Genomic DNA, 26,602 nt, shown 5'->3' with positions numbered 1-26,602 from the left:
TCGCGAGCATGCGCAACCACTCACAATGAGAAACCTGACCTCCTCGCATTGAGAATCTCGCCGGGATGTCATTTTGCTTGCTCGCGGTCGCGAACATGATGTTCAGGACCGCGAACAGGCAAATAAATGACCGCTGCACTACGCATGTTCGCACTGTGCTACGTGCAGCTCGCGTAGTGCAAAGTTGCGAAAACTTCGCCAACTCCGAGAGCGTAGCGTAGTGCTTCGCCCAGGGTTAATCCAGAATAGTGGCACAAATGTAATGTTGTTCTGAATGCACTGCTTTAAGCCTTGCATTGTCAACTAGGCGGCTTAATAAGCTCTCCGCCAACACTCTTGTTTTTCAGCATCAACTCGGAACGTTGAAGACACCGCCTTCAGTTGGTGCTCTAGCATGCACAACAATGGGATAGCTTTGCCCAAAGTACAGTCTTCCCTGCTGACTTCACGTGTGAACACCTCAAAAGGACAAAGCATGTCTGTCAGGCTTTTAACTAGGTCCCATACCTCCACCTCTAGCTTCATGTCTTTCATAGAAGCACCCCGTGCGTGAAAGACATACTCATTGATTACCAAGTACTGCTCAAACAGACGCTCAAGCATGTAGAAGGTTGAGTTCCAACGTGTTGGCACCTCCTGGATGAGTCCTCTGACTGGCACTCTATGGTCACGTTGAATAATCTTCAGCTGCTTCCGGGCCTTAAAGGAATGGCTGAAATGTGTGCAGATTCTTCGGCAGGTGGTCAGTAACTTGCTAACTGTGTTTTCTTTTTTCAAGAAATCTTGAACAATAATGTTAATGCCGTGCGACAAACACTGCACTCTGAAATACCCACCAACATAACCAATCATGCGCTTTTTTTGTTGCAGCCATTCAAAGACCTTACTGTTAAACTCCTCCAAAATGTTTACTGCAGTATGAGATTTCTCCATGAAAAACATGGCTACTGTTGCATATTTCCAAGCAGCTTGAAAAATTGTGACACTGTCAACACCTGCAGCTATCTTCTCTCTAACCCTCGCAAAAGAGACCATGTGTGCAGTGATGCACATGTAATCAACGGCTTGGCAACTGGTCCACATGTCTGTTATCAGGTGGATAGTGTGAACTGCACTCTTCTGCAAAGCTGCCCCAATCACGTCCAGCACATCTTGATGTAGTGCTGGAACTGCAACTCTGGCTAAATAGGACCGCCTAGGAACTTTCCATTTAGGGCAGACTGTTGCCACAAATTCTAGAAAACCCACCCCTTTCACGAAAGAAAAAGGGAGAAGGTCCAGCACTAACATTTTAGCCAGCATTGCATTATACAGACGTGCCGTTGGGTGGTTGCGTTCCAATGGCGCCTCTGACCAAACATGCTTTTAATGGTGGTCTGGACCATTTTCATATGTGATGATGACCCAGACTTCTTCAACCCAGTTAGGCTCATTGATGTACTTTTTCGCATTGGTGTCTCTACCAGAAACTTACTGTGCCACCTAGATGTTGCTGGGGTAGAGGGTGGGCGCTACCATTGCAGTGCTGCTGCCAGGGGTACTGTGTGTACCAGAAAAAATGTCTCTCGCTTCTTCACCTCCCCCCTGCACGATCAGCTCCTCGTCATCAGATGCAATATCAATGGCTACATTTGGATTTCTACTTTTGGCTTTCCGGATGTTACTTAGGTGCGCCTCCCACTGGATGCTGTGGTGTTTTTGGAGATGGCCTCTCTGGCCTCCGGTACCATAGTTGGTACCAAGCTTACCCCGACTAACTACTTGTTTACAAATTGAACAAATAACTTGGTTTTCCGCCTTTTTTCTAATACTAAAGAAGTCCCAAACTGGGGAGTTGAGATTTCTGGTGGTGTTGGTTGAGGTGCCACTTTCAATGCCAGATGAAGTGGAGGATAGGCGTGACAGAATTTGACTCTGTTGTGCACTTACAGCACCACTACTTGAGGTAATGGAGGTCGAGCTGGATGGAGGTTCCTGCCGGCCCTTCTGAAGAGAAAATATGGAAGCTGTAGGTCGTGTTGGTGTAGTAGTTAACTGTGTTGGTGGTGATACCAGTGCCACGCCGCCCACATCATGCGCAGCATTTCGGGATAGGGTAAAAATGTCGGTCTGCTGCATGCCCGCTTGGGCTGGAGTGACGACTGAGATGACTGGGTCGTCATCGTCAGACTCTTCATTAGCAGCAGAATACACCACTTCTACTTCTTCTTCGTCATCAGCCATAACTGAAAGCCTTGCGGGAACCTTCCTTTTACGTAGCTTTGTCGGCTCATGGCGTGCCTCCCTCTCAGATTAAATTGGTGGGTGCCAATCAAGATCTAGGTCATCAGAAGGACGGGGGCTTGAAGAAGAAGTTGTACTAGTCCTCCTTGACCTTTTCCTTGCTGGGGATCTGGAAGACAATGGATCATCAGGAGTGGCTTGCTCGGCTGATACCTCCGCATGAATCTCGATTTCCTGATGTGCCGCTACTTCTGGAGGAACGAGTATTGTGGGCAGTTGTGCCTCTTCTTGTGCCTCTCCTTGCGCCTCTCCTTGCGCCTCTACTTTTGCCTCTCCTTGCGCCTCTCCTTGCGCCTCTCCTTGCGCCTCTCCTTGCGCCTCTCCTTGCCCCTCTACTTGTGCCTCTCCGTGTTGCACCTGTGGTTGTCGTTGCAACTGTGGTTGAACACTCGTCAGATGAGTTACACCCTGCGTTGATTGGATGCTATTTTGCGATGAGTCAATGCCAACACCACTGGTCGATGGTGAAAGAGCAATTAAAGTGGCTGCCTCTGCGGCAGTCATGGGCTTGGGCCTAACTTGGCGTAGAGGCACTGAGACCAATGAAGCGGAGGTGCTGCTCCCAGCTTGGTCCCCGGCGGACACCTCTGCTACAGGCGTAGTTTTTTTTCCCCAAAAAAAGTGTCGGTCGGCACACCAGTCTCCTTGGTAAGTGGCGCCACTTGCTTCTTCTGCTCCTTCTTACTGGCAGTGGCACTGGCAACTTTCTTGGTAGAGGAGCTACGGCCACCTTTCTTTGGGCACATCTTCTTCAGATGTCAGAACAGCAGGAGGCAGTTGCAGAGTTGTCTGTGGCCACACGTGACGTCACATGACGTTATGCACACACCGCAGGACTTCTTCCTGGCACTACAACAAGTGATGATGATGAGGATGATTCCTGGTTCTCAGTCTTTGTGCACCTAAAAGCAAAGAAGTCAGAGGAACAAGAGTTAAATAAATGTTGCATAAGTCGTGCTTCAATTAATACTATTGCAACTAGGCATTTATTATTATTAACACAACACACCCAAAAACGGAAAGACCCAAAATAAAAATTGCAATTCTAATGAAAAATGGATGTTTAAATTAATAGAAGAGAGACCACACAGAGAGAGTTGTTTCATGCACCCATTCATAACCCTAGGCCTACTGGCCCGCAAGCTTGCCGGCCTATGGCAAAAACTGCCTGGCCTCAATATGCCTCCCCCCCCCACATGGCCAGGCCGTGGACCAGGCCCCAGCAACACCCAAAAAATCGAAATACACACAAAAATCACCCCAATCCAATGCCATCCATGCCCTAAATGATGTTTAAATTCAAGAGACCACACAGAAACACTTGGTCCATGCACCACTGAGTACCCCTGGGCATAATGGATGAAAACAAGGCAGACTCGGTGCAGGCCTATGGCACAAAGCACACTGCCTGGCTTCAAAATGGCCCCTAGACCCCCACCCACATGGCGAGGCCCTGGACCAGGTCTCAAAATGTCCCCACCCACATGGCCAGGCCCTGGACCAGGCCCCAACACCCAAAAAATCGAAATACACACAAAAATCACCTCAATCCAATGCCATCCATGCCCTAAATGAGGTTTAAATTCAAGAGACCCCACAAAAAGACTTAGTCCATGCACCACTGACTACCCCTGGACCTACTGGCTAGTGTGGCGTTAACACACATCCTAAAATTAAAAAAAACTTCCACATATAACAGTGAGCTAATCAATTCCATGCCATCCTTGCCGTAAATGATATTTAAGTTCAATAAAACTCACAGAAACAGTTATCACACACCCATGACTAACCCTGGGCCTACTGGATACTGTGGCTACCCACAATATATATATTTTTTAAATTGTGAAAAAGTTTATAAATTGTAGTTGCAGCAACTGCAATGCCCCAAACAAACAACACCAACTTACTTGTAAAATCTCAAATCCAAAAGTGATCCAAACAAAAACACCTCAAATACAAATATCGAGCAGCAGCCACAAAGTGTAATCATTCCAGCTCCAGATCCAAATGAAAAGTGACCAGGACATGGATAAAACACTGGGAGGAGCCTGCTGGACAGGAACAGGAAGTTGGAGACTCTGGGGCACTTCCTTCCTCCCACCCCCACAAAAATGGACTCCTTGCACAAAAAAGTGCAGCCAAATGTCAATCTGAGGAGGTATTCTGATCCAAATCATTATTTTCAGAAGGTTTATGCTGCCAGCGATAGATTTCTTGTGCAGAATTGCAATTTTTGCGACTTCGGGAAAGCGAGCTGTTCGAATCTCCTGCCGGATATCAGCTGTGCGTCGCATACGTATTCGCTATTGTTTACTCTCGCAACGCGTGATCGTGGGCCCTTATGACGTATTCGCGTTCTCAAAGTCTCGCAGTGCAAGATGGCAGCGCACGCAAACCGGGAAGAAAACAACTCGGCAAACTCAGAATCACGGTAAGTCAACGCCGCGTGCGCGAGATTGTATTTTTGAAGCGCGACCAAGCAAAAAAAAATCACCGAATTACGAATTGTTTGGCAATTTCGCGCAATTCACGGACCGCGAAATTGCCAAATATTCGCAAATTCCGCGAGCGGAACGAATTTTCAGCCCATGAGCACGCATACCCTGCTTTTGTTGTTGCTGCCTCTGATTTTTATTTCTTCAGTTCTTTTTAGGAAAGAACGGGCGCCCATCTTTATCATTCTGGGATTTTTGTTGAGTTTGAGCTTGAGCTTGTGTTTGAGTAAAAGGCTTAATTCCCAGACTATTGCACCCTAAGGTTCTTTAAGCTTTAGCAATAATCTTTGGCAATTTGCTGTTTGTCTGCGTCAGCAACAGTCTCCAAGCGTTGTGCCACTTGTAAGCTTACAGTATCACCCTTAACATTAGCAAGGACCATATCGCAAACAATATCGAACACTCCCACCAGTCTCATTCTCAACTCCAGGGCCGCCTCGGCCCCATGTTCATCCTGAACAGGTTTAATCGTGGAAGGGAGAAGGGTAATTGAGGGTGTGCCGAAACACATAGAATACACTGCTGCAAACACTCTACCCCAAGTGATACAATCAGCCAATTCGGGAACCAGGCCTTTAGGCAGACTCATGGTCAATATTCTGTGTTTCTCCACAAGCGTGATTTTTGGAAAAACAGCTTTGAGTTGTCCATACTTCTCAGCAAGCCAATAAGGAAGTTCATTCTGATTTTGCAGACGCTTGCCCATCACAGAATGAATCATTAAAAGACTGATGATCCCACCACCAGGTGCAGGTGGTTGCAAAGTAATGCCAAGTGGTCCCACCTGAAAGTTGCGCAACATGTACTGAATAACAGCTCAGTGTACACGTATCAACAAAGTATGTAACAAGTGGAGCTCTGCAATTGTAGTGGGGAGATAATTTGGGTGCGGAGTATACCCAACCAAAACGGGCCACGTGGCCCCATCTATCGATAAGGGGTCTAAAAAGACTGGTGTAATAGGGTGAGGAAGGGCACCATTAAACCATAAAGTGTGTTGTCAAGCCATTCACGGAACTTCAAGAGATCTATAAGGTCGATAATCCAGCTGTACCTCAGTGGCAGTATACTCGTGAAATAAATTATCTGTTCCATCGACTGCCGGAAAGGTGACCCAAGAATAAAACACCTCTTAGCTGTACGATGCATTCGTTTCTACAACAAAAATTAGCACTACACCAGCATTAGGAGTCCCACGTTGGGCGCCCTATTGTGGGGATTCTGCACATACACAGAACTATGCGCTGGGAAACAGGACCTCAGTGTATAGGGGTTATACCTTCCTATCACCCTAGTACCCAAAATCCCAAAACCGACTAGCTATAGTGTCTCATTCGTTCTCCTACATAATCACGAAGCTACAAATGATTAGACAACCCAGAACACAACACTTCTGGATCTCTCAGGAATTGCTGTAGCAAGTCATACCCTTTCGCTCACTCACTTGTATTTGTACACAATAAGAATTGTCAGAGTCACGGTTATAGTTCAAATTTTTTATTTTAACTATCGTGCTCTATAATGCAGTATACGAGCCACTACCAGCAGCGAAATGCATAAATCCAACACAGTAATCATTGTTACAATTCCATAGAATATAAGGATTAGTTACTTACCTGTAATCCTAGTTCTCATCCAGGGGTATACTCACTCATGAAAGTCATAATCTATGAATAATCCCCGCTCATGTGCGGGATCCTGGAGCATATAGAAAATACATATATATATACCTAAATATGCATATGTGAAAACATATATACATGCAGCCTAAAATATTTCCATAATAGCCAAAATGCTGAAATTACATAGGTTTGTATAGTAGCACCTAAACTCTCCCAACCCCTAAGGAAGAAAGAGAGCAGTAAACATCTGTCATACAACAATGCTTTATTGCCATAGAGAAAACCTGTAATTGCAGGCATTTTCCAGTAGGCTGCAGTAGAGTATAAAGAAACAAAGAAAACTGACACCTTGCTTTAAGTCATTAGAGTAGGGGTACCGTGCCTTTAAGACCTGCAGGCAACCCCCTGCTCCCATGATGCACCACAGGTGGAAGTTGGGTCAGTTCTTTTTGGAGGTGTATAAGCACCTGAATAAATCCGCAATCATCATACAATGACTTTGCAGTAATGCTCGTCCGGGGAGGTGGGTGGGAGCTTATGACTTGATGAGTATACCCCTGGATGAGAACTAGGATTACAGGTAAGTAACTAATCCTTCTCATCCAGGGGATACTCATCAATAGTCATAATCTATGAATAGATTCAATCAATCAATCAATCATAGCACTTGTATAGCGCACTACTCACCCGGAAGGGTCTCAAGGCGCTTGGGGGAAGGGGGCCATTACTGCTCGAACAGCCAGGTCTTGAGTTGTCTTCAGAAGGCGAGGTGGTCCTGGGTCAGCCGAAGGTGGATGGGGAGGGAGTTCCATGTCTTGGCCGCCACAAAATCTCGCGGATGAGCAATCAAATATACAGCAAAAAACAAGAATTAACATCTTATTTAAAATGCAGTTATGCAGACAGATTCCTTAAAGAGGCCTGTCCCACTTGGGCATCGGCCTGTGCATCTGAATCAAGGCAATAATGGCGAGTAGAGGTATGTATGTACAGAACGCCATGTAGCGTCCTTACAAATCTCAGAGATTGGAATGTTACGAAGGAGAGCTGTAGTAGAAGCTTTCCCTCTGGTAGAGTGTGCATGAGGTTTGCCCTGTAACGCTTTGTTAGCTAAGTGGTAAGACAGCACTATACAGAAGAAGATCCATCGTGAGATAGATCTTTTTGAGGCTGACAGACCAGTATTAGTTGACCCATAAGTAACAAAAAGCCGGTCAGATTTCCTAAGTGGAAGAGTCTTAGCTAGGTAAAACTTCAGAACCCTCCGGAGGTCAAGAGAGTGTAGGGATCTCTCCGGGGGAGTGGTTGGTTGAGGAAAAAAAGTAGGCAGAGTAATGGTCTGATTAATATGGAAGTCCAAGACCACCTTAGGCAAGAAGCCTGGGTTCGTCCTCAGTACCACTCTATTGGCATGAAATACAGTGTAAGGTTCCTTGCAACATAGGGCCTGGATCTCGCTCACCCTACGGGCAGAGGTGATGGCTACCAAAAAGGCAGCTTTCCAGGTCAAGTGCTGCAAAGTGGTCTTATGGATAGGCTCGAATGGAGCACCCATCAATTTTGTAAGTACAATGTTAAGCTCCAAGGGAGGAGAGGGGGACCTCACTGGTGGAAACACTTTCTTCAGCCCCTCTAGGAAATCTTTAACCACAGGCATAAGGAAGAATGAGGTCTGAGAAGAAACTTCCTGTATGCTGTGATTGCTGCCAAGTGAACCCTGATGGAGGGATACTACAGGCCTGACATTGCCAAATGTAACAAATAGGGTAGAATCACCTGCTCCCAACCGTGGATAGGATCAAGAGAGTTGTCTAGACACCAAATGCAAAATCTCTTCCATTTGAAAGCATAAGACTGTCTAGTAGATGGCCTCTTCACCTCTTTAAGAATGTTCATGCAATCAGTTGAAAGGTCTAGGTGGCCACACTGGATGACCTCAGGAGCCATGCCGTCAAGCGAAGGGAAGGGAGGTTGGGGTGAAACACCTTTCCCTCGTCCTTGGTCAGCAAGTCTGGGCGGCAGGGCAGTCTCCGGTGAGGTACTTCCGACAGCTGGAGGAGATCCTGGAACCACCACTGGCGTGGTCAATCCGGCGCTATCAGGATCATCCTGGTGTTGGTCCTGTAGAACTTCTGAATCACAGCCGGGATCAGAGGCAGGGGAAGAAAGGCGTACAGCAATGTCTGAGACCAACTGATCGAAAGAGCATTCCCCCGTGATCCCTGTTGGGGAAATCTGGACGCGAAGACGGGGCATTTTGCGTTTGCCGCTTCTGCGAACAAATCTATGTCTGGTACTCTCCATTGCCGAAACACCTCTTGCGTGACCTCTTAGTTGAGCACCCAGTCCTGCGCTACTACGAAGTCTCTGCTTAGGGCATCCACCTGAACGTTTAGGATTCCTGGCAAGTGAACTGCCACGAGGGATAAGGCCTCTCGCCCGAAGCCAATGCCAAATGGCTTGAGCTTCCAGAGACAGAACTCGTGACCTTGTGTCTCCCTGCTTGTTCAGATAGAACATTGTTGTTCTGTTGTCTGTCTGAACTTGAATGTGGCTGGTGCGTAGAGAAGGGTAGAGGGACTTGAGCGCCTGGTGACAGCCCGGAGCTCCAGGAAGTTGATGAGGTAGCCTCTTTCCACTTCGGACCAGAGACCCTGAACTTGAAGTTGGTCCATATGAGCACCCCAGCCGTGCATCGAGGCATCCGTCACCACTGTTTGTGATGGAGGCGTTTGATGGAACGGGACTCCCCGCTGAAGATGAGAACGTTTCATTCACCATCTGATGGAGTCTCTGGCACTTTGGTTGAGAGAGACCTGATCCTCCCAGTGTCCTGATCTCTGAGACCATTGGTCCTCTAGGGCCTGCTACAGAGGCCTCATGTGAAGGCGTGCATTGGGCACAATGTAGATGCATGAGGCCATCGATTCCAGAAGAGACTACACTTGTCTGGCTGTGGGACTTTGAGTGTCTAGCAGGATGCGACACTTTGGAAGCATGGATGCCAACCTCTCCTCCGAAGGACACACGCTTGCCTTTGCGGAGTCCAAGGAGGCGCCCAGGTAGTGTATTCGCTGGGTGGAGTTGAGTACTGACTTCTTGTAGTTGACCCTCAACCCCAAGGAATGCATCAGGTTGAGACAGAACAATAGATGGCTTTGAAGCAGAACAGGAGTGGAGCTTTTCAGAAGCCAGTCGTCTAGATAAGGATAGATGAAGATCTTCCGCCTGCGGAGGAAGGCTGCCACCACCGCCATGCACTTGGAGAATGTCCGTGGGGCGGTTTTGAGGGTGAACAGCAGCACTCGATACTGGTAGTGGTGACGGTCTATCTGAAACCTGAGGAACTTTCAGTGCTTTACTGAGACAGATACATGAAAGTACGCGTCCTGCAGGTCGATGGCACACTCCCTGGTGAAGGTGTGGAAAGATCTGGTGCAGGGCTAGCATACGAAATCTTTCTTTTCTGATGAACCTGTTCAGTAGATGTAGGTTGAGGATAGGTCTGTACTCTTTGGCTACTCCTCGTTTTTGGACTAGAAAGTAGCGGGAGTATACTCCTTGATTTATTCGCATAGGAGGGACCTCCTCTATGGCCTTCTTCATTAGAAGGGTAGAAACTTCGTCCTTCAACAGCTGACTTTGAAGTCGAGAAAGGTGCTTGAGATGAAGGAACACTTGCGGAGGAGGTGACTTGAACCTCAGCAAGTAACCATGCTGCACAATACTCAGCACCCATTTGTCCTTTGTTATGGATTTCCACTCTTCCAGGTGGCAAGCTACACTCCCTCCCACCGGAGTGGCGAACAGCTGAGGAGGAAGCAACGACTCAAGGCTTTGCAGACTGTTTGGAAGTGGACTGTTGTTTGTTGTTTTGTCCTCTGCCTCTACCAGGGCGTCTCTGCTGAAACTGAGTTCTTTGCTGTGTTTGGGATGACCACTGAGGGGTTTGAACCCTCTGTTGGTAAGACCGCTTGTCGCCCTGACGGAAGCGCTTTTTGAACTCTTTGCGTTTCTCCAATCTCACAGCTTTCACCGTGTCAATCTCCGCCTTTATTTTAGTCATCTCGTCGTTGGCGTGAGACCCAAACAGAGCTAATCCATTGAAAGGAAGGTTGAGTATCTTCTTTTGAGCGTAAGGCTTGAGGCCTGTAAGGCGTAGCCAAGCCGAGCGTCGTGAGCAGACTCTATGGGAGTAACCATGAGCTGCGAGGTCGGAAGCATCTGCTGCGGCACTAATTACTTGGTTGGCTACGAGTCCTCCCTCCTGGAGAATCTCGGTGAAGTCCTGCCGGTCTTCTTTGGGAAGCTTCTCTATGAAACGAGTGAGAGAGTCCCAGAGAAATCTATCGTATCGTCCGAGAAGAGCAGAGGCACTGGCAACTTTCATGAATGATGCCGAAGTCCTGCACATCATCCTCCCGTACGAATCCATCTGCTTACTATCCTTTTCTGGGGGTACCGAGGATGAGGTGGGAGCAGAATGGGATTTCATGGCTGCTGCCACGATGACTGAATCAGCTGGTGGATCAGTCCTGAGGAACAAGGGGTCCTCCGCTGGAGCCTTGTACTTCTTTGCGATTCTGGAGGGTACCGAACCCACCGTCGCAGGAGTAAGAAAGGTGGCCGTTGCAGGTTCCAGGAATCCGGGCACCAAAGGTAGCAGAGGTCTAGGGACTGTCCGATGGTGCAGGGTATCAAAGATGATTAATGGGGGAACCATGGGGTATGCAAAGAAATGTTAAGTTTTCTTGCCCCCCTACCCAGAACATCAGTAAAAGTAGAGATGTCATCTATGGGTGACCCCCGTGAAGGTGGTGTGGAGGAGACGGTCGGAGAATAGTCCCGGACCGTAGATCTCGTAGACGAAGGCCATATAGGTGATCTTGTGCGTCTTCTCTTATGGTGCTGGCCCCTAGATCTAGACCGATGTCTAGAAGACGATCTTGGCCTCGCAGGTGTTCTTGGCCTGGGAAATTTTCTTGACCTGGCAGGGGATTTTGGCCTGGCAGGAGATCTTGGCCTCTGAGGAGGAGACTTTGCTGGTCTGGCTGGAGTACTTGTCCTTGGACCAGATGGCGAGTACGTGCGGGAGTAATCCGAGCACGGACTACTGCGACTGCTAGATACAGCACCCTGTGGATGGCAAGGCGACAAACTGCAGGCGTTCACCTCCGCAGATTTGAGGGAGACTTCTGGAGAGATCTCCACAATCTGTAGCCCAAGAGATGATGACCGGTCCCTTGATGAAGCTCTGGACCCAGGATCCGATCGCCTTGGTGACTCTACAATCCCTGTAACCTCGCCTCTTGACATCGACGATGTCTGAGTAACTATTGGCATAGAACGCGGTCTTGATGGTCTCGACGTCGAACGTTCACGCCGGGATGATCTCGACAGCGATCTTCAGCGTCAAGTTGGTGATCTCCTTCAGCGTCGAGTTGGTGATATCGACGGTGATCTTCGGCATCAAGTTAGTGATCTCGACGGCGATCGTCTACAACGTCGTGTTGGCGGCGACCTTCCCTGGCACCGGAATGATGGGATCTCGATGATCCTCTCGATGGCGGCACGTCAGCCGGCGGCGATGTAACAGCCGTCCGTCCTCTCGACCCTTACCCCCTTGAGGGTGGCGGAGAGTGTCTCGACGTTGACGGAAGCCTCAACGTCGACGGAGACTTGGTCTTGTCAGCAGCCACAGACTTTGAGCACGAAGTGTGGTGCCTTGACGCCGACTTACTTGGATGCGGCGGAGACTCTCGACGTCGCAATGGTGTTCTAGAAGAGGGTCTGCGACTCTTCGTCTGCGACTTCAACTGTGAATCTCTTCTCTCCTTCCTCTTCCTGGGGTCGGGAGAAGTAGAGTGTCGCCTTGCTTGCTGGAAGACGATGTTCTGGGGCCTCCATGGTCACCCACCTGATGTCTCTTGTCCTTTTCCAGCATAGCATGGAGTTTGATGCGTTCTCTATTGCGCAAGGTCTGTTTACAGAACTTCTGACAATAGTGGCACTGGTCAGGATCGTGTGAAAATGGAAGGCACACAATACACACCGAGTGTGGATCTGCCAGTGCCATTTTCTTGTCACAGAAAGGACACTTTTTGAATAAAGCTGGCATACTGACTGAAAGATTCAGTGGGTCTCTACAGAAAACAGTAGCAGAAGCCTTAATAAACCAGAAAATGTTGAATTTTCAGACAAAATTCTCTTTAACAAACAGTTTTAGTCAAAAACTGAAGAGCTCAAGCTCCAGAATCCTGTCAGAAGGAGCCGGAAAAAAGAACTGACCCAACTGCCACCTGTGGTGCATCATGGGAGCAGGGGGTCGTCTGCAGGTCTTAAAGGCACGGTACCCCTACTCTAAGGACTTAAAAACAAGGTGTCAGTTATCTTTTTTCTTTATACTATACTGCAGCCTACTGGCAAATGCCTGCAAAACAGGTTTTCTCTATGGCAATAAAGCAATGTTGTATGTCACATTTTTACTGCTCTCTTTTTTCCTTAGGGGTTGGGAGAGTTTAGGTGCTACTATACAAACCCATGTAATGTCAGCATTTTGGCTATTATAGAAATATTTTAGGCTGCATTTATATATGTTTTCACATATGCATATATAGGTATATATATGTATTTTCTACATGCTCCGGGATCCCACACATGGGCGTGGATTATTCATATATTATGACTTTGATGAGTATTCCCTGGATGAGAAAGAGGGATGTCATCATATACAGACCGTGGAAAAGGGACTGTAAGGCCTAACCACCCTACCCTTGGTAAGCTGAAGTTTATTATATAAAGGGAGATCTCTGGCTTTGTCAGCAGACCCCATACCTTAGTGCCTAGATGGAGGTTTTACATCATATGAATAGCAAAGCTCTTCTCCCTGGAAAGGTCCCTCTCCAAGTGTATGTTTGAACAACATGCATCCCTGTAATATTAAAGCACGCGTTTCCTGCAGTGCAGCTGTGTTAGCGTGTTTAGTCTAGGTCTAGGTGCTAGGGACTGACCAGAACAGAATAACAAGGGGCATTGTTTATCGACCTAGCAAATCGTGTTCAAACTAAACTCCAGGAACTAGCAGAGAACGCGAAAAGCAGACAGTTCTCATGTGAAAGGCATAAACAGAATATTGCAAAATAAAGTCACCTAGTAAGGCATGCTAAAGCAGCATCATGGCTGCAGAGCTCAGGCTAACTTAGCAATGTCGACAATGACCCTCACGGTCATATAGCCCTACTGGTAAGATTGCACTTAGCGTGAAGAACTAGGCATAAAACATCATCAGCAGTGCTTCATAGAAAATATTTGCAGCTGTGCACACATCATGGACTACCTTAAGTACATCATGCCCCTCTTAGGTGTAAACTGCACATTATGGCACATGCACCACAAGCAGGCCAATGGGTTAACTACCCATAGATTTACACATCTCATAAGTGCCTGGGGCTTAACTCAAACGGTACTTCTTCTAAGCACCTCTGCCCCCTCAGGGGCCTTGGACTCCACGCACCTGCCCTTCCAATGCCAGAGTTAGGGTCTGTCCGCTGGCCAGGTTGCCAGTGACTTGTTTGTGCCCAATGCATAGGCCGCTGGATGTCAGGCACGCCTATATGGGAAAATACGGTAAGTACCGGCACCGGGGCCTCCCGTGAGGATTTGCTCCACAGTGCGCAATCTGGGGAAAAATAATCGTCCCAGGCCAGCTGGTCCTCGGGCCACCCGGGGTGACCACAACAGGTCCCCGCAAGGCAGGAGCGAGACCTGGAGCGAAGTCTCCGGTGGCTTCGCTCTACTCTGTCGGGCCTTCCACAGTGGCTGGCCCCACCCCCAATGACATTGGCATTTCCCTGGTAATGCAGAGGACTTCCTGGCCCAGGAGTCCTCGTCCTTCTCTCACCGTTGGGCAGCTTGGGCCACATAGCAGAGCCAAGGCTGCACTGCTTCACAGAGTGCCCTTCTTTCTCTGATCCTTCTGCAGCTTCTGATCATGGCCTCAAGCGCCGCACTGCCTCGAGGTGAGGCCGACCAGTGCTGTGGTGTCGGCAGCTCACTGTAGTCCTACGGTGCATGGGCAGCAGCTGTGCAAAGGCGGAGGAGGGCGGGCGTGACTTCCTTCACCAGGCTCAGTACACTGTAGGATGTGAGCTGAGGTCCTCGACTTTTCCTGAAAACGTTATTGTCAGGCCTACCTCACAGTTATGGCGTCTCCTTTCCACCTAGCAGCACTCCACATACTTTCACCTGAAACCCCAAAGGAACACAACGCTCTTCCAGGGCCTGACCAGCGCTCCACATGCGCTGTTCCAAATCACAGAGAGAAGAGCAAAGTGCTCGCCACGTGCCTCTCCAAATCACCTAGGGTAGCCCTGCGAGATCACTGAGGCTACAAACAGCAAGGCACAGGCAGGCCAGCACAAGAGGTCTAAATAACAGTGGCAGTCCTTCTTTCTACCCAGCAGGCAGCAAGTCAGCACTCTGGTTCAGCAAGGTCTATGGTGGTACCTCCTGGAAGTCTGTAGCCAGCAGCAACTGTTCCATTCCAGTTCAACAAGCTCAACAGACATGGGGTCACAGCCCCTTTTCTTATAGTCCACAAAGTCTTTGTGCTCTGCTGGCACAGGGCTTTGATCCCAGTCCAAACCAGTTCTGGGGGCGTACTCAAAAGTATCCTTACAATGCATAACACTACCCATTGTAAGTGTAAGCCCTGGATCCAGACACACCACAGGAGGGTGGAGCCATCATTGTGGAAGGCAGGCAAAGCCCTGTTCAGGTGGAGGTGCTACTCTCCCAGTACTCCAAATGCAGGACAGGCCTATTCAGCCTAGCGCTGACTCATCTAGACTCTTTGGAGCCACTGCACCTCCCCAACCCCTGTCACTCCAAAACCAGACAGCCAATACACATCCTAGCAGAAGACCAAAGACAAATAGCACACAGAAATACCCACTTCTAAAAGTGGCATTTCTAAAACAGTAATAATAAATCTGCTTTCACCAATAAGCAGGATTTATCACTACTATTCCAAACACATCAAACTTTTTAACGCTACCCCTCTTAGATCAGGAATTACACCTGAAGAACCACATATCAGGGAATTCCCAATGCATTCCTATAAGAGGGCAGCCTCACATCAGTGAGAAACCAAATAGGCTGTGTGTCACTACCTGTACATGCCACATAGTTAAGGCAAATGTCCTACATTTTACCTGCACAGCACCCTGCCCTTAGATCTAGCTAGGGCCTACCTTAGGGGTGACTGATATGTTATAAAGGGAAGTCACAGGTGTGGCAACCGCTTTATGTGCCACGTCACCGTGGCAGTAAACTACGTGCACATACTCTGCAGTGGCAGAGGCCTGAGACAGGTTTGAAAGGCTACTTTGGTGGGTGGTGCAAGCAGCGCTGCAAGCACACCAGTAGTATTTAATTTACTGGCCCTGGGTATATGGGATACAACTGTACAAGGGATTGATAGGTAAATTAAATATTCCAAACAGGTTTAGACCAGTCCCACCAAATTTCCCATAGAGAGCACATGCACTTTAGCACTGATCAGCAGTGAAAAAGTGCCCAGAGTCATAAAACCACCAACAGGTCAGAAAAATACAGGAGGAAGGCAAAAAGTTCAGGGATGACCCTGCAAAAAGAGCCAGGTCTAACAGCACACATATAACACAAGGCAGTAATCAGGCATACCCCTATGATGCAGACCCTATTCTAAGTGTACCTAGAGTGTGTGTAGGTGTAAAGGCAAGAATGCCCCTGAGGGACACTCCAAACCCATTACCTGGCGGGATAGAGTGAAGGACCCTATCTTGGTCATCAACCGGACACCTATCATGAGATGTCAGACCGCTGTGTGGTGATTTCTCAGCATGCAAGGACCCTCAGTGTCAGCTGAAGTACTTCTTCTACTAATTTATCTGGATGCTCATCTTTTATAATAGAAAGCAGCCTTGCGATTTGCGTATAAATTAGTGATGTTATGGATATGTAGATAGCCCTGTAGCCCCGTGGATGAAGATAGCAAAGACATTTGCACAGTTTGCAAAAAGAGACCTTTTCATGATGTCCAAGGCGTTCTACAAAGCCAGATGTGTAACCAAGTTTAGTTTCAGGGAAACTAATCCAACACTGTTGTGCACACAAATATGTGCAAAAGGTCAACGCTGAAAACGTTACTGTGAGGACAATGTAAGAAATAAGCTGCTTCGCCACATGGGCCTAACTCAAGAATATAACAATATGCCCTGAGTATCATTTTCAAGGGGCTCAAAAGTAAGTTTGCGTGAGGGCAGAGGAACCGACATATAAATCCAGAGGTTGCATTAAGAAATGGAGGAGGGTGTGGGGGCCTTGGCGCAGGTATCGGGACATGCGGGGCGGGGTGGGATAAGGGGGATTGTTGTTGTTACTAGCCCTTGTAACTACAGATTTTGTCTGCGAAGACACAATGTAATGTGGTTATTCTGTAAGCCATTGGAACACTGCAGTGTTTTGTACGAGACCTTGAGCAATGTTAATAAAAAAAAATTTGTTTTTTTAAGAAAGTTAGCGTATGCCAATCTAGTATGAGCTAATGCAACATACACGTTTTAGCGTCAGGGCAATGACACTGAAATCTGATTGGCAGGCCTCAGTTAACTCTCAAAATTGAAAAACCAGCAGCATGAGCCCAAAAAATTGGGGGGTGACCATATGAAAATAAATATTTCTTTAAAAGGGGCAAATTTATAAAGGTGTATTGCACGGAATCTGTTTTAAGGGCCTGATTTTGATCTTGGCAGACAGGTTACTCCATCACAATGGTGACGGCTGTCCCGTCGACTGAAATATAAATCCCATTGGATATAAAAGGATGAGATAACCATCACCGTTGTAATGGAATCACCCATCCGCTAAGATCTAACTCAGGCCCTAAGAAAGGTTCCATACCAATCAATTACATTGAAATGAAATGAAATGAAAAAATATATTTATATAGCGCGTAACTACCCAGATGCCTCGCAGCGCTTTAACTGATTTACCAAGGCGAAGCACTGGGTAGGTTTAACACGCTTTTCCAAACAAGTGAGTTTTTAAAACTTTCCTGAATGCCATCCGGTAGTTGTTCTCTCTAAGATCAAAAGGAAGGGAATTCCAAATTCTCCTACATTGCACAGGAACAGCAATTTTATAAATGTTACTAGTTACTTGAAATAAAATGTCACTCAAAGTATGACACATAATGGGTTTGAATCAGTGGCGGCTCATCCGCAATGGCGGAGGAGCATCGCCCTATTGCTTTTAAACATTGCAAAGTACGAAACATAATATGACTATAACTTTGATCATTTTATGCTTTGTGCTGCTTTGCGGGCAGATGGGCGGCCGGCTCTGCTTTCCTAAGTGCGCAATGACTGTTTGGTCGGCCCTCACCAGCCGCCCAAACCAGTCATGCATTCTTTCCCTGTTCTCCATACAGGCAGCATTACCGCCTGCATTGAGAACATGCCCACCCCTCCAGCCCCTGGCTCAGTGCTGTGTGAGGACGCTCAGACTAATCACAATCTTGCATGTAGCATTGTGATTGGTCAGGGTATCCTGGGTGCTTACTAATCACAACGCTGCATTATACCGTTGTGATTGGCCAGTGCGGCCTGGCTGTGCTTCCTGTTCCAAGACAAGGAGAGCAGGAGCAGACTGGGCAGCAATGTACGTTTTTTTTTAAATATATTGTGCACCCCAATCCCCTCCATCCCCCCGCCTTGCCCTGCCACCCGCGAGCATGCCGGTGCTACTTGTTAGAATGTCATACATGTGGACACTTTCTGGAGCAACAGCAGCTTGTAACAACCATGATCACTGACTATTAGCGGTATGAGGTCTTTTTCGCAAAATGCCAGACTCTGGCTCAGCTCGGGGTCCTCATGGACCCTACAGCACAACACGATATGAGCCTCTTCCTGGGTCAAGGAAAACAAATACGGACGCATTGTCTAGTGGGATCTCTTACCACTTGACAGGGTGTTCGTGTTGGTGTTTCTTAAAGTTGCAACAGAATGTTGGTTTACACAGACTGTGAAAAGCACAGTGTACTAAAACTTTAAAAACATAAAAATGCTGAAACTCAAAAAACACCAAAATGACCGTAGTGCCTTCCGTAAACTATCTACAGGACTCAGAGACCCTCAGGCTAAAGCCCCAGGGGAAGGGCTGTGTTCTTTACTTAAAAACTGTCATTGTAAGTCAGTCAAAAAGTGCCTGAGGGGAGCTCCATCTGGATTCATGCTGACTACGCAGAAAATAAGGAACTGAGGTCAGCGGGCTGGGAAGGCGTGAATATAGGCACAGTGCATATCACTTTCGGCACAGACAATGCCATGTGGACCCTACCCATGCCACCTACCAGCACTCAAGAGGATTGTTCAAAACATTTCCAGACCCAGTGTGATTCTTAGGGAATATTCTTGGGAAAGGAATCTGTGGCTGGAAGTCTCTATCACATGAAAGAGGGTTGATGAAAGTAGTGCCATAGGAGAGGGATATAATAGGAGCGAGACATGGAAGACAAGAGTGGCAGAGGAAAGTGGAGAGAGACAAACAGAGACGTGAGAACAACAGGACGATAACTAAAGAGAAAAGACACATGGGACACAGGAAAGGAAATCCTGTTTCTATTGTGAGGATGGAACGTTTGTACCTCCCCTTTGATGTTTTTAAAGTTCATTTTTGACAATCTAATATTGTTTATAGCTTTTACCACCATTTCTGAACATGGTTTTTCCATGGTGGCCTACTCCTTCTAACAAATCATTATTGTGTGTCTCACGTTTGGAGCTGAATACAAATCTACCCACTTATGCACTTGCATACAGAGTGCGATCTATTTAAAGGCATGCAGATCAGAAATAACCCGTCTGAAGCAAAATGAAAAGTGCACGTGGTTATTAGGTGGAATAGCCTTCCTGCGATAGGAAAGAGGATATTTGCTCCTGATATTATCATTAGTGCTGGATTATCCTTCAGTTCATTCTCTGTGTTTTTTGGAGTCCCCAGAGACCAGTTGGCAGTCTGTGGAAGCATCAGAAGGAGATCTATACGGGAGTGGGTAAGATGGGCCGCTGACATGTGGGTGTAATGTTCCCTGCGGGGGTTCCAGACCCTCCCTATGTTACAAAGGCCCAGGGCCAAAGACCAACTCGAGAGGGCCCTCGCTGAGGCGAGACGACCCTCCGATGGGTTCCCCGTCGCGTCACGCAGGGGTTGCAGGACGGCATTAAAATCTCCCCCGACCACCGTGAGGCCCTGCGGAAAGGAAGAGAAGACCACCATGAGAAGCCGAAGGGTGGAGGACAGAAGTGCAGGTGGAATATAAGTGCATTGGAGGTTCGTAGGGCGCCCCTCAATCGTTCCGGAGACGGCCATATATCGGCCCTGTGCATCAGTCTCGGCTCTAGCCAGGGCAAAGGGAAGCCCCTTTCTGAGTAAAATAGCCACCCCTCGGGAACCCCGCGCAAAGCCAGAATGCCAGACCCTGTCAAATCCATATCGGGCTAGGAAATTGCATTGTGTACCCAGGAGGTGCGTCTCCTGGAGGAACAGGATGTCCGGCGTGTGGCGGTGGGCTGCGCGAAGGACAGCCGTGCGCTTGATTCGATCAAGGAGGCCATTGACGTTCCATGAGATGATATGGATAGGCCTACTGAAGGCGCTCGCCATCCATAAGATTGATGTGTGGAGGGGCGGATGTAGACGTGGGACCGTTCCAGCCCGGGGGAGCACCCACTGGGGCCCAGGACCTAGGGGAAAAGGCATGTAAAGTGGTGATCTGCTTGTCAACTGTGGAGAGAACTAGGGAATCACGGCTGCCAGTGAGAACAACAAACAGCAGCCCGTAGGCGGCTAAAAATACAAACTGTTGGGAGACAACGTCCCCCCCCACCCTCGCCCACCAACACCCACCCCATAAACTTCTGAAGTGGAAGCATCTGTCTCCCCAAAAAATCCCAACCACTAACTACCCCTCTAAGAGGTGATTCGCTAATCTAAAACGGTTAGCAACAAACAAACAAGAACATGGCTAAAGTGGACCGTCCTCCATGTATACGGATGAATGCCAACAGCTGAAAAAGACAAGAAGTGATAAGCATAAGATTAATAGGATGAATCAGTCCCGGTACTGATCGGGCCACCCAGTGGAGCCGGGTAGGACCCCGCTCAGGGGATCAGGAGCAGACCCGTTGTGAAGAGTCTTGATGGGTGAAATGCAAGTTACACAGTCTGCAGCACTGGTCACACTCTCTCCTCCCCACCAGAGCCACAGATCATGGGGATCCCAGACAGGTCCCAGTTCGACATGGCCTTTCGCAGATTCACATCCGGCCTGGGGATACCCCCATGTTGATCAAAGAAGAGGCCAAGGTGGGGGAAGAGGCCCTCTGGTTCGGGGGCTGAGTTGGGGAGCACCGGGACTGCGCCCCTGGTGAATGGGAACTCCCTCCTCAGCGATTGCCCCGTCTTCGAGATCCAGTAGGGTGCCTCTGGGTCTTGGGCGGATCGTGGCTCAGCTGCGTCGATGATCTCTGGGCAGGGGTGGGGGCCGCACCAGGCAGGAGGGGACGCTCCTCCGTGAGCCAGGTCCATGCTGCCTGGGGGGTGTCAAAGAAGAATGTCTTGTCCTGGAAGATCACCTTAAGACGTGCTGGGAAGAGGAGACCGTAGCAGAGTCCCAGTTTTTGCTTGACCTCGTCATAGGACCGGGGCTGAGTCTGCACCTCTCTGGAGTAATACGGAAATACCATGATTTTGGAGTTTTGGAAGAGCAATGGCCCCAGTTCCCTGGCCGCCTACAGAATTGCATCCCTGTCCCGGAAGTTGAAGATTCGAAGGATGATGGGACGGGCGGGGGTTCCGGGAGGGGGTTTGGGAGCGTACCAGTGGGAGAGTTTCTCTTTGGGCCTCCAGGAGCGGACCCAGGCCTCAATGAAGATGTCGGTGAAGCCCTTCTCCACCACCTCCGGAAAACCCAGGAGGCGCAGGTTGTTTCTCCGTGCCCTGTTTTTGGCATCTTCTGCCCTGCAGTGTAACTCCGAGGTCTGCGTCTAAAGGCGGGCCACCTGGGATTTGATGCCGCACACGTCGTCCTCCACTGTGGAGATACGGACTCCGTTTCTGTGATATGCGCCGTGGCATTCCGGAGGTCCTGTTGAATGAGGGCCACGTCTACCCTCACTTCCCCGAGCCTGCTTTCCACCGGGGCCTGGGACGCGCTTATCTCCTGCAGGTTGGTGGAGAGATCTCCCTCGGGGGTCCCAGGAGCAGGCAGGGGCCCGGCCCCGGGGTCTCAGTCTGACTTAGTAAATTGGTCCATCTTTGTTTGGGTTTGAGGGATGGGGGTCTGGGTGGTGTGGGTTCTACCCATGTCCCCGAAGAAGCAGCCAGTGGTGTCCGGAGGGTGTGGGGGAGGGCCGCACCCCGGCGTCTGGGACTCAGCCCCCACAATCCGGAATAGTGGCCGATCCCTCACCCACACACCGACTTTGAAGGAGGGAGGCCACTCCCCAGGGAGCTCAACCGTCCACAGCAGCGGCGATCCCCCAGGCAGCCCCGGTGGCCCCAAGACCCTCGGGCCCCCTCAGCAGGCACCAGGGGCAAGGCCTCAGGCGTCCAGGGGGTGAAAAAAGGGGGGGCAGGCGCGTGCACCACCCGACACGGTGGCCGATGCGCCCCCACACCAAACCAAACCTCAGCTCACCACTAGGCTCACAGACGGTGGAGAAAGGTGGGCCCTCACAGCATCGGGTCCAGGGTAGGGCGGCGAACCTTCGGGGCCCTGGAAACAAGGGCATCCGGCAGCTCCGGTGTCAGTACCAACGATGGAAGATCCGCACTGCGCAATGGACCAAGCAGCCCGCCTCCAGGGACTACAGGACGGTCCCAGGCCAACTGCCCCACTCACCCAATGAATCCAGCAGCATCATGCCTCCCTGGCACTGCGCCTCCAAGATGGCGGGGGCGCGAGAAACCAGAAGCAAGCAACAGGGGGAGACCGGGGCACTCAGAGGGCTCCCACACCGGTGTGCAGTGAGGCGCGCAGGATTCAAGCCAGTCCATGTAGGGTCTCAGGCCACCAGAAACGGTCCACCTGTCCAGGCACCAGCGCGGTCCTCAACCCCTCAGCCCGCACTGGGGGCGCCCCTGTGCGGCCCCGGCGGTTCACCAGCAAGTCCCAGGAGGAGGCGACACAGAGACGGGCCCTCAGTCACCACACAGATGCCGTGAAGCAGTGTCAGCCATGCCCAGGCAGAAGCCCTCACCTCGCCTGCCTCGCCGGGCCCGCTCCGGGCACTCCTTCACCCCAACAGGTCAGCCGCATCACCCAGGCCTCGCTGCCACTCACCACATCCCCGTCCCCGGGCAGGGCCGGCACATCGACGGGTCTGGTCTTGCCGTTCCGCCACTCCGCCACCTAAGCCAAAGCTCAACCAGTGCCGCCTGCCCCACGCCATGAAAAAGATCTGCCGGCAACCTGCCACGGCCAGGTCCAGGGGGTCAAGGGCACCTCCGAGTTCCCCAGGGTGCCTCTACCGCCCTCTGGGGCCGCTCCCCAACTCTCTCCGACACAGCTGGCCTTAGAGCGGAGCCCGCACCGCAACTCCAGGCTCCTTGGCGGGGCAGCAGCCGACGATGTAGTCCGGTCAAGCCAGGTAGGTCACAGGCAGACAGGGAAAAGACAGAACGCCGGATCGTCCGGGCCGAGATTTCAGACCCCAGGATGAGACAGCGAGGAGGCGGCCATTTTGAGTAGTCAGGGCCGCCTGGGAGAGGGGGTCAGCAAGGGCAGCACGGGCCCCGGGGAGCCTCTCAAACGGATCCAGGCGGTGCAGGCAGGTTGCGGGAGTCGCCCTCAGTAGTGTGGGACTCCGATGGCAGCTGAAAGCAAGCGGATGCAAGGCAGATGATAGAGGGGGTCCGCAGCACTCTTAGAGTGCGACCGCCATCTTGACGCCTCAAGCCACGCCCAGATTGGTCAGAGTTAAGTGGATTAGCCAGGCTGTCTTGAAGAGGTGATAAAGAGCCCTTGGGGTTACTCAGCTCTGTTGGGAGGGCAGTGTGCTGCTACACAGGAATGCCAAAGCAGGGGGAGGAGTTGCAAACCAAGGTCTTTAAAGAGAAGAGGACGGCCTCAGTGTCATTTACAAATTCACTCTTTGACCCAAAGCAAGAGCCAGGCTTATGGAAGGAATGCACAGATGCAGGTGGAGAGGCTATGGAAAGTAACCATCCTAGGGGTATGTTTAGCCAGCTCTTACCTCCCTGCTGGAAAATCAGCCATTATACATTTGTAGGATTTGGTGCACTCTAGGACAAAATAATACCACGCTCTACAGGATGTGGTCATATCCTTGGGGAGTTGCCCTGCTCCCATTGGACAGGAGTGACCTCCTGTTTGACCCAGAGAACTTGGAATAAGTATCTGAGAGGCGCAGAGTCTTTCAGATCTGCTGCTTGAAACTTGCCATGCTAAGAAGTTGGGGTGCAAAATTCTACGGACTGCCCTCTTAAGACTGCACCAGCTGAAACTACAGCCATGTGGATTACTTTGCAGTAAAGTTACTAAAGAGTGGACTCCCTGCAAGCTACAGGTTAACAAAGCTTACCTGGAACATCACCACCAAGGATCCCCAACCTGGAGAACGACCAGTGGATTTGTAAGGGTTATGTCCAAGTGGATTGTGAGAACTGAAGTCCTCAACTTTCAAGGACCAACTTGGAGCTTCCAGAGTGAGTTTGAGACACTTTGAGACCCCTTTGGGAACTTCAGAAAGACGTTCCAGACATTTGAAGAACTTTGGAACAACTTTGAAAAAAAGCACCATAGGAAGACCGACTCAACCTGGCCAGCCAAGCTGCCTGCCTTCAACCACGAGCCAGCCAAGCCATCCAGGTTTGTCCCGCTAAAAGCTCCATAGATCTGACTTCCAGGGTTTGACGGGGAGTAGAAGAAATCCGAGGCCGGCAAACCCACACCAAATCTGGCCTGGTGAAGAGCATCGAGGGATCCCGTGAGAAAAAGCTCATGAAAAGTTTCTAAGCCCGAAGGTAAAAACGGTGACCTGCCACGAGTGATAGCCCCTCAAGGCTCCATCACGGTCGGCCTGAAACTTTGACTTTGAGTCGGTCTATTGCGACCAGATGTCCCAATAGGGTGCTATAAGTTTCTGAGTGTTATAAAGTGATAAATCTTTAAAAATTCATATCTCCGGTTTTCTACATTGGATTTTTGTCATTTTGGTGTCAATTTAGAGATAAAAATATTTTCTATTTGTATAAATTGGTGTTGGATTTTTATTATGTGTTGTGTCCTAATTATTTACTGAATTGGTGTTTTTAAATGCTTTACATGTCTGTCTTTGAAGTTAAGCCTGTCTGCTCGCAGCCACGTTACCAAGGGTTAAGCAAGGGAATAATTTTCTAAGACCTATTCTGAGCCCTATACTGTATTAGTGGCCTTATTGCCAGTGGCAGACCTACATTTGCCCCTACCAATAATCCACTTTCCAACAATAATTTATAGACTTTATCGCAGAAGCTTGTACATTAAAAGAGACACAAAACCATACGCCCCTGCACTACCACTGTTAGGCATATCCAGAGGTCCCACAGCTATCACAACTCAGGAGCTGCGGCACTTGAAGGAGGCTGGGATTCTTGATATTGGCGATTTATATCATGAAGGCAGTCTGTTGCTATTTGGTTCCCTAGTGAAAAGTAATGGACTCCAGCCAGGACAGTTCCTTATTCACCACACGATAATATCAGCACTGAAAAAACATTGGGGTGATATGTCTAGCGAACCCCCAATGCATCTAACTATGCAATACTTGCATGTCATGGGACAGGTACCTCACCTCACTCGGTGGTTTGCCGCATCCCTTACGGATCAGACGGCAATAGTGCTACTTTCATTACGCAAGATTTGGAAAAGAGACATTCAGCGTCCTTTTTTCAGACTCAAGGTTATGGAAGGTCCCAAAAGTGTTCTGCGTAGCATGCGTTTTTGCCTAATCCAATACTTCATTTCACAGAGAGCATATCTCACTCCAGCGAAAATCAATAAATATTACAGTCGCACAGATGTAGGATGCCCGAGCTGCCATGCAATCGACGCTGACCTGCTCCACATGGTTTGGAGCGGCCCAAATCTAAGGGGCTTGGGAATCAGTGGTTGCTCCCTTAAGTCACTGTACAGATCGCACTGTGCCCTATGCTGGAAAGCCTGCATTCTGCACATTTATAGTAGGACCAAGAACAAAAAGGTTACTTCCCACTTTATCGCTTTACGGCTGATAGTAGCCAAGCAGTTGATTACAAAAAGGTGGCGGTCCTCAGACCCCCACTTGTCATCGCTTGGAGGCGCTCCCTTCAGGTCTGGGCCAAGACCAAAAGTGTTGCATTGTGCAGAGAAGATGCGTTGGGGTTGCGTAAAACACCAATTCCTACATCATGGTACATGATAATGCAAGGCCTACAGGAGTTAGATGTCACAACTGATTCGGGGCTCGAGGCCATGCCGAACACGCATCCAGACAAGGAGCTATGGGCGCGCTGTCACGGCCCATTGCCAATACAAAAGCATAGTTGGTACCCCAGATTGTAGTTCCCTGAAGACAAACTTACTTACGTGCTGGGATGTGGAGGTACACCTCTGGCTGTTGTTAGGGGGTGCTGAGTGGAGGGTCAGCTGGACCCGCGGGTGGTGCTATGTTACATAAGACATACAATTCTAGTTATGTGTGAGTTGTCCCCAATATTATTTACCGCCTCACAAGTTAGCAATTCTCACTACAGTGCACTTACTGCCACTTACTTGTCAGACCGAACAGTTGGAAGTCACTACAGAGGTAAGCCCGTTTGCGTCCGTTCGCGTCCCGGGTGCTCCCGGCGGGCTCGCTACGGCTACCTCTCATCTGGCAGATCCTCGTGAGGACTCGTATGATTTACTGAGTCATACCGATGTTGGTGAGCAATACTTGTCAACTTCATCCTTTCCTAGGACTCTTTCCTGTGGCCTGTTAAATGTTCGCTCTCTTGTAAAGCACTATGCTGAGATTGCTCTTGTAATAGAATCTTCACATCTGGACATACTATTTGTGACCGAGACTTGGGTCAAGGCGGACTGTGGGGTGGAACTCGGTTGGGCTTGCCCACCGG

General features: G+C 49.4%; 1 protein-coding gene across 19 annotated transcripts in view; it reads right to left on the bottom strand.

The window, feature by feature from the left end:
- Positions 1–26,602, bottom strand: part of LOC144821568 (E3 ubiquitin-protein ligase TRIM39-like) — a 1,056,022-nt gene that overhangs the window by 268,001 nt on the left and 761,419 nt on the right. The window lies entirely within an intron of this gene.

This window comes from Lissotriton helveticus, chromosome 2_2 (genome assembly GCF_964261635.1).
Source record: "Lissotriton helveticus chromosome 2_2, aLisHel1.1, whole genome shotgun sequence".
NCBI lineage: Eukaryota > Metazoa > Chordata > Amphibia > Caudata > Salamandridae > Lissotriton > Lissotriton helveticus.
The sequence above is the reverse complement of the archived record's forward strand: the minus strand, read 5'-3'. Positions and strand labels throughout refer to the sequence as shown.